The sequence below is a fragment of the Solanum tuberosum genome, unplaced genomic scaffold, assembly GCF_000226075.1.
Source record: "Solanum tuberosum cultivar DM 1-3 516 R44 unplaced genomic scaffold, SolTub_3.0 scf00266, whole genome shotgun sequence".
Taxonomy (NCBI): domain Eukaryota; kingdom Viridiplantae; phylum Streptophyta; class Magnoliopsida; order Solanales; family Solanaceae; genus Solanum; species Solanum tuberosum.
In genome coordinates this window covers 561,313-569,771 of record NW_006239201.1, presented here as the reverse complement: position 1 = coordinate 569,771, position 8,459 = coordinate 561,313, and positions in this window count along the sequence as shown.

The window sequence follows — 8,459 nt, the reverse complement described above, 5'->3', positions numbered from 1 at the left end:
AGAGAAATCTAAAAATTAAGTAAATAATAAACATAAAAAGGAAAGAAAATAAATATAGAATATTAAGTTACGTTACTTTTTTTTTACCTTTTTAAATTTTATTTAAAGTAACTTAAATATAGAACTTTAAAAGTTTATTTTGTTAATTACCTTATAAAAATGTATTTAGACGGTTAGATTTATTACTATTTAAGTAAGATAAGTATTGTATTTGTAATGTAATAAGCCATTACGTTACTAATTATTATAAGCATATAAAAATAGTATTTTTCTGTTCACTTTTATTAATTTATATTATTAAAAAAATTATTTAATATATTATGATAGAGATGTTAGTGATTAGGGAAAGATAGATGGGCCGGATAATAAAATCTACTTAAAAGTACAAACATTTTTTAGGTAGGAATTCGAGTCCTATTAGGTTAACTTCTCAAACTGTTGAATGTGGTATATTTATGAGCTGATAAAGCAAATTCTTAATTTGATCTACTATTTTTATGCTAATCTGCATGTTAGCTCTGTATCTTATGTATTTACATTAGAAAATAACATAATTTTAGTAGAAGCAAATCTTTGTTTTATTTATCTATTATAAAGCGTATATATTCCTTCCTTTTTTTCTTCGGTTAAATCTATTATTTTTTATTATTATTACCATATAATAACTCTATCGAAGAATGCATTTAAATGGATACTAAATTCATAGACATTCAATTATTACAACTCTAACATATAAAAAAAAAAGTGTTAGATAGTGCTAATTTAATGATTATTTTTCTTCTTTTTTTTTCCGATAAAATTAATATCCCATGAATCTAAGTCAAAATTACAAATCTAAGTACTAAAATTTGTAATATAATTTATTTGAATTTGAAGTTCAAAAACGATCATTAAAATATTATTAATATTTTGATTTTATAAAAACAAAAGAATATTTTATAAATTTAATATATTTTCACACCGCGCATAGCGCGGCTAAGTTCACTAGTTAAAAATAACTTAAAATAAATTTAAAATAACTTTTAAAAGTTAAAAATTAAAAGTAAGTCTCTCCTACTTTCTCACTTAAAAGTCATTTAATTTTTCATTTTTTGACTTAAAATTATTTTTTAAGCCTATTCAAACGGACTCTGCGACAAGAAGAAAAAAAATCATGTTGATAAAATCGAGGTTCAACTACAACCTGGCAGAACAAGACAAAAATCCCAACTGTAGTGGCCCAAATATTCAGATCAAGTACATTTTCAATTTCTCTTTTTGCAATATGGATTTTGGCATTTTTTGTGAATCAGAAAATCATAGATAAGTCATGACTGGCTATATGAATAAGTGATTTTTTACTTATTTTTTAGTATTTATATTGAGCTTAAATTCGGAGTAAGATGGACCATATTATATATGAACACATGAATATGATACGTACATTAAATCATATAATGTTATTCAACTTGAAAGCATGTGAAAGACTAACATTTTTAAGATATCTTATCTTAGCTTTTAAATTACATTAATATTATTCATTATGGTTGTTACCCAGCTACATGATGAAAGTCCCCTCGGCCAATCGTCACTCAACAGCTCAAAACACTAGGAATAAGTTCATTTTGTAATCGTCTCAATTTAGAGGAACTAGACATCTCATAATAGAGGGATATGTAGCATTTCAAATGAAGCTAAGGCGCATGAATATCTCAAATGAAGACATATAAGACCAAATACAATGACATGATAGTGTTGGAAAAATGATTCTAGTATCTCAAAAAGAAGTGTTCATATTATTTTCTATATTCATCATATTAAATGAGTGTTAATATCAAATTAATTGTCTTATAAATCAGTATTAATGTTGGTCTAAATGTGGCAGTTGCCAACATATATTTCCTCGTAATTGGCCTTCAATTCTCTTGCCATTAATCCTCATTAAACAGCCTTGTAGCCCTTTAACTCTTTTGACCGTTGGTTGATGGTTTTTATTGGGGTATATATATATATGCCTCTTGTGTTCTTATAGAGCAGCAGTGAGTGTTGAAGGAAGCTGATGGAACATGTCAAAGGAACAGATTCGACAAAGCTGACTGACGAGTTAGAGTTAGAGTTACACTAGGACTAGACTACTAAATCCTAATTTATGTACAAGTCTATATTTTGTACGACTAAAGTTGATGTAGTCTACTAGGATAAGGTGTAAATAATATATTTGTGTTTTATTAGGATTCCTAGTGTAGCTTGTATAGACTTTTCTCCTATATAAGGAGTATGTAACTCAACCATTCAATTATCAATATAATTCTTGATTTCTCCATACTTACGTGAGATTTCTACATGGTATCAGAGTAATAAAGTTTTTTCGCTCTTTAATGTATTAGATCAAAACCAAAACAACCATAATATCGAACCGCAACGGCCCCTTCTACCAACACTATTTCGACCTCTTCACTTCATCATCTTATTTCGTCCTGCTCTACTAAACTTAAGCCAACGAACTATCTTATATGGAGGACACAAATGTCTCAGTTGATTCAAGTGATGAGATTAACCTACCTCATCATAGAACCACCTAAAGATACATGTTCCACTGGGCAGACTACTGAGAAAGCTGTAGCAGGCGAGAAGGGTGCAGAAGACATCAATATTGTTGATGATTGGGAGGAGAAGGATGTGTTACTAAGAAGTTGGATCTCAGGCACCTTGACAGAAGAAAGCTTGCACTTGATCGTAGGCTGCTCAACTACTAAGGAGATGTGGGAATGCTTGGAAGAAGCTTATCTTCGAGCAATAAAAGATAAGGAGTTCCAGCTCAAACAACAACTACAAAGTGTGAAGATAGGAACCAAAACAATTAACAAATATATTAAAGAATTCAAAGGCATATGTGATGGCCTTGCAGCCATTCACAAGCCTGTAGATGAATATAGCAAAGTGATTAATTTTGCTAGAGGTCTAGGTCTTAAGTACAAGACCTTCAGGACTGTCATGCTAGGTAAGGCACCATATCCTACTCTTAATCAATTTGTTAATGCTCTCAGGGGTTTTGATATGAGGGAGGATGAAGAAAAAGTGCCTCAACAAAACCATAACATGGCATTCTCTTCCCAAAGAGGTAGGGGAAGAGGAAACTACTCTCAAAGAAGAGGAAACAATAATTTCAATTTCAGAGGAAGAGGCTTTAAGCCTGCTGGACAAGGAACATGTTCTTATAACAACAGAAACAGACTAGGTCCTCAGAACAGTCCTTTAAGTGGAAGTCATGAGAGGAACAATACTGATGCATGCCAAATTTGTGGAAGGAATAACCATACTACTCTTAAGTGCTTTTACAGGTGGGATTACTCTTACCAAGCCGTAGATGAGCTACCACAAGCATTGACTGCTACTAATCTACAAAACACTACTGTATGTGGACTCAGGAGCAAGTAGCCATATGACACATAACTCAAGTATCCTAACTGATCTTAAACACTATAATGGACCAGATAAAATCATTATTGGGATTGGATCAAAGTTAAACATAACACATGTTGGGAACATATCCGGATCAGATCTAAAGTTAAAAGAAGTTCTTGTAGTCCCTAAGATTAATAAAAATTTACTCTCAGTTAGTAAGTTTGCAAAGGATATTTGTTGCACTCTTGAATTTGATGAAACTAACTTTGTTGTAAAGGACAAGAAGACAAGGACACTGTTGGCCAAGGGAACTAAAAGGAATGGATTCGATGCTTTGGAAGATAACAATATCTATGCTTTAACTATTGCACACGATTGGAACATGTCAGACAACATGTGTCATACTAGATTAGGACTTCCTAGTTTGAAGTCTTTAATAGTTTTGAATAGTAATAATTGCATCAATATTAGTAGTTGGAATAAAATGCCTACTTTTGTTCTAGTTGTCAGTTGGGAAAGAGTTGTAAACTTCCATTTGGTTTGACAAATAAAATTGAGAAAGAACCTTTATTAAAAATTCATTGTGATTTATGGGACCTGCTCATGTCGAATCTTCCCAACATATGAAATATTATGTCGTTTTTATTGATGATCACACGAGATATACATGGATTTATCCACTGAAAAAGAAATCTGATTTTTTTGAGGTCTTTGTAAAATTCTAGAAAATGGTGGAAAAATAATTTTGTAAAGAGATTAAGATTTTTCAGTGTGATGGAGGTGGTGAGTTTATCCAAACAGACTTTATCAAGCATTTGAAAGATTATGACATTGTGAGACATAATTCATGTCCTAACACACCTGAACAAAATGGAGTTGCAGAGAGAAAACATAGGCATATTGTGGAGACTGGCTTAACTCTACTACTTCATGCTAACCTACCTTTGTTTCTATGGGTTGAGGCATTCCTCACTGCAGTATTCCTAATTAATAGACTGTCCTCCTCAGTCCTAAAGATGGTGACTCCATTTGTTAAGTTGTATGGGGAACAACCTGATTACAATAGCCTAAAAGTGTTTGGGTGTAGATGTTTTCCATATATCAAGGGTAGCAACAAGTTCAGTCCAAAGACTTACCCTTGTGTGTTCATAGGGTACAACAACTTACACAAATGATATAGATGTTATCATCCACCTACAAGGAGGGTCTACATATCCAGACATTTTATGTTTGATGAAAATACATTACCCTATGTGTCTCCACATCAATCTCAGACTAACATTGATGTCTCACCTCACCTTGCTACTTTTGTTGAATCTTTCTCTAAACTGCAGCACATGATAATTCTGATTTAGGGGAAGTACAGGCTGCTAGTGCACACGTTAATGGTGATAACGCTGCTACTATTCATATACTCCTTGATGATGAAAGTACCATTGACCTCTCAGGCGCAGGATCAGATGATGAGGAACAGGTTGAATGTGATGATCCATACAATAGTATTGAAGCTCCAGCTGCAGATTTTGGATCTGCTAGTGGAAGTGAAGAACATGTTGCACTTACAAGTCAATGAGCATCATCAAACAACTACTTTAGTTGATGTACCTGTTGACCATCAATCTGGTAATGCTACACTCCAGTCAACTACTTTGGTTGATGTACCAGTTGAGGTACTTCCTGCACCACAATGGCATCATATGATAACTAGACACAAGGCGAAGGAACACCACTTATCATTTGTTGCTCGCAACAACAAAGACATTCTGAAGGAACCAAATACTACTAAGGAAGCACTTAAGTCACCTAATTGGCTTGCAATAATGCAGGAGGAAATCAATGCTTTACACACTAACAAGGCATGGATATTGGTTCCCAAATCTCCTGGTATAAATTTGGTTGGCTCAAAATGGGTGTTCAAGACCAAATTAAAAACTGATGGAACAATAGATAGATACAAGGCCAGACTTGTGGCCAGGGAATTATCTCAACTTGAAGGCATAAACTTTGAAGAAAATTTTAGCCCTGTGGTTAAAGCCACAACTATTAGAGTAGTTTTATCCATTGTCATCAGCTCAAGGTGGGAAATTCGACAACTCGATGTCAAAAATGCTTTTCCCCATGGGTTCCTACAAGAAGAGGTGTACATGAGTCAACCTTCTGGATTTATTGATCCCAAGTATCCTTAGCATGTGTGTCTACTTAAAAGGGCATTGTATGGTCTTAAACAATCACCAAGAGCCTGGTTTGATAGGTTTAGCATGCATCTCGTACACCTTGGTTTCATTTGTAGTAAGGTAGATTCTTCATTATTACATTGCAAGCTCGCATGTCTCTGAGTTAGTTCGCCAACTTGGGAAAGAATTTGCCATGAAAGATCTTGGTCCTTTACACTTCTTTCTAGGAGTAGAGGTTAGTATTTTGATGGGGGTATCCATTTAAGTCAGAGTAAGTATGTTGTTGAGCTGTTGGACAAGACTGAAATGACTTTGACAAAGGCTGTAGCCACTCTTTTGGCTCAAAAACATGGTTTACATGAAGTTGTGGAAAGCCTGGTTGATGCATCTTTTTATAGATTGATAGTAGGGAGTCTTCAATACTTGACACTCACAAGACCGGATATTACTCATGTTATGAATTTAGCAAGCCAATTTATGCAAAATCCAAATAATGAACATCTTCAAGGGGTGAAAAGGATTCTCAGGTACATCAAAGGTACTCTACACTTTGGACTCAGAATTATTTCACAATCACCATATAGGTTGTATGGATACTCAGATGCTGATTGGGGAGGTTGTACCACCATTAGGAGATCAACTACAGGCTATAGCATCTACCTAGGTGCAAACTGTATTTCTTGGACTTCCAAGAAATAGTCCACAGTTGCCCGATCGAGTGATGAAGCTGAGTATAGAGCAATAGCCTTCATTGCAGCAGAGATGACATGGATCATATATCTACTTCATGACCTTGGGGTGTTTCTTCGATCTGTACCTACATTATAACATGAGTTCCTTGTACATGACAGTTAATCTATTTATGCATGCTAGAACCAAACATGTTGAAATGGACTATCATTTTGTTCGTAAGAAGGTGGCTAGAGGTCAACTTTTTACTCAGTTTGTGAGGTCTAAGGATCAACTAGCTGATATTCATACAAAAGCATTAACCAAACAAGTTTTTGCTGAGTTTCGTAGAAAGCTAGGAATTACAGTCCCTCCACTCACTAACTTGAGGGGAAGTGTTGAAGGAAGCTGATGGAACATGTCAAAGGAACAGGTTCAACGAAGCTGACTGACGAGTTAGAGTTAGAGTTACACTAGGACTAGACTACTAAATACTAATTTAGGTACAAGTCTATATTTTGTACGACTAAAGCTGATGTAGTCGACTAGGATAAGGTGTAAATAATATATTTGTGTTGTATTAGGATTCCTAATGTAGCTAGTATATGACTCTTCTCATATATAAGGAGTATGTAACTCAACCATTCAATTAGCAATACAATCCTTGATTTCTCTATACTTACGTGAGATTTCTACAGTGAGAAAGACAATAAGTGATACTTCTTATTTCTTATATTATTTTGTTGGGTTTATATTAGTAAATCTTTGTTAGTTTCTGGCTCCTAGTTTATACTAGAAGAGCTTGTTGAATTCTGGGGGATACACCCATACCGGGTGAAATATCCTTAAGGACAGTGTCTTTTGACACGCCTCAACCTATGAGAATTTCCTACAAAAGTTATTGGCGAAGTACAAGCTTTGGTGAATTCGGTACAAGTGTTCGTGATGAAGGTATTTTCCGTAAGATTTACAACAGATAGTTCAACTCGAAAAGAGAGACCACAAGTGTGTTTGGTATGAAAATTTTATTTAATTTTTTTTTATGTTTAGTTGACTTAAATGTTTTTCAAATCAACTTATTTTCCTCATATTTAAGGAAAATGACTTACCTCCCAAAAAAAAATAAAGAAAGGATTTTTCAAAACTCTTTTTAACCTCATACCTCAACTTTCCATCATAACTCAAGTCTCTGGTACTGATTCCCGATACTCATATTCTCGATTCAAGACCTAACTCCTGTGTCACAAATCAGATAGGTGTCGTATTTTGGTTTGGGTGTCGGATCTCAGGTTAGGATTCGAGATTGGATCTTAGATCGGGTATTGGTGTCGGATCTCGAGTTAGGTGTTGGGGTGAGGTTTCGAGTCTGATTAGGATTTGAGATCAGATTTTGAATCAGGTATTGAGGTCGCGTCTCGAGTTAGGTGTTGGGGTGAGGTTTCGAGTCGGATGTCGGAGCCAGATTTTTGATCAAGAGTCAAAGCCAAGTTGTAATACCGTTGGTGCTAAATGGTTTAATTCAAGCCTCACATGAAAAATAACTTAAAACTCATATGGCATGTGTATTTTTAGTGTAGAAAGAGAAAACATACTAGTAGAAGTGTGAATGAGCCATACATTATTTCCAATATCATTGGCATAGCGTTCTGATTTCATCCTCTCATTTCAACATTCTGAGTCTGACTTGCTCTTCTTTTGTTAACGAATCCTTAATTCACCTTCTCTTCTTATAGCTTCTTTCTCACACTTACTACTAACTTCCATTTTTTTTCATTCTTTCATGAATCTAAAAGGAAAAGTCAATCTTATCTTATGGGTTGATCAAAACTGCTGCAAAAATACAATCTTTTAACTCTTTTTTAGACTCTTTTGAGTTGCCATTAATGTACTGCTTAGTTTTGTTTGAAAGATGGGTACATATAGTAAATACCAAATGGTAGTGAATGAATTTATGGTAAGATGATCTTATATTAAGAACCTATGTTGCTCGGAGTCTCTAGAAATGTTATTACAAATGTATCGAATCTTCCAAAAATGCACTACTTTTGGAGGATCGGACATTTTTGAAGAGTTCGAGTGTCATAGCAAGAACTTTACTTTTTGAAGAGTTTTGGGAAATTTTATGGTAAAATGAGCTTATATTAAGAACTTTTCTTTCTGCCGAAGTCATTCTTGATTTTAAAAATTAGATAGGACTAATTATATTTCTCTGGACAAAAGATCCAGCAAAGT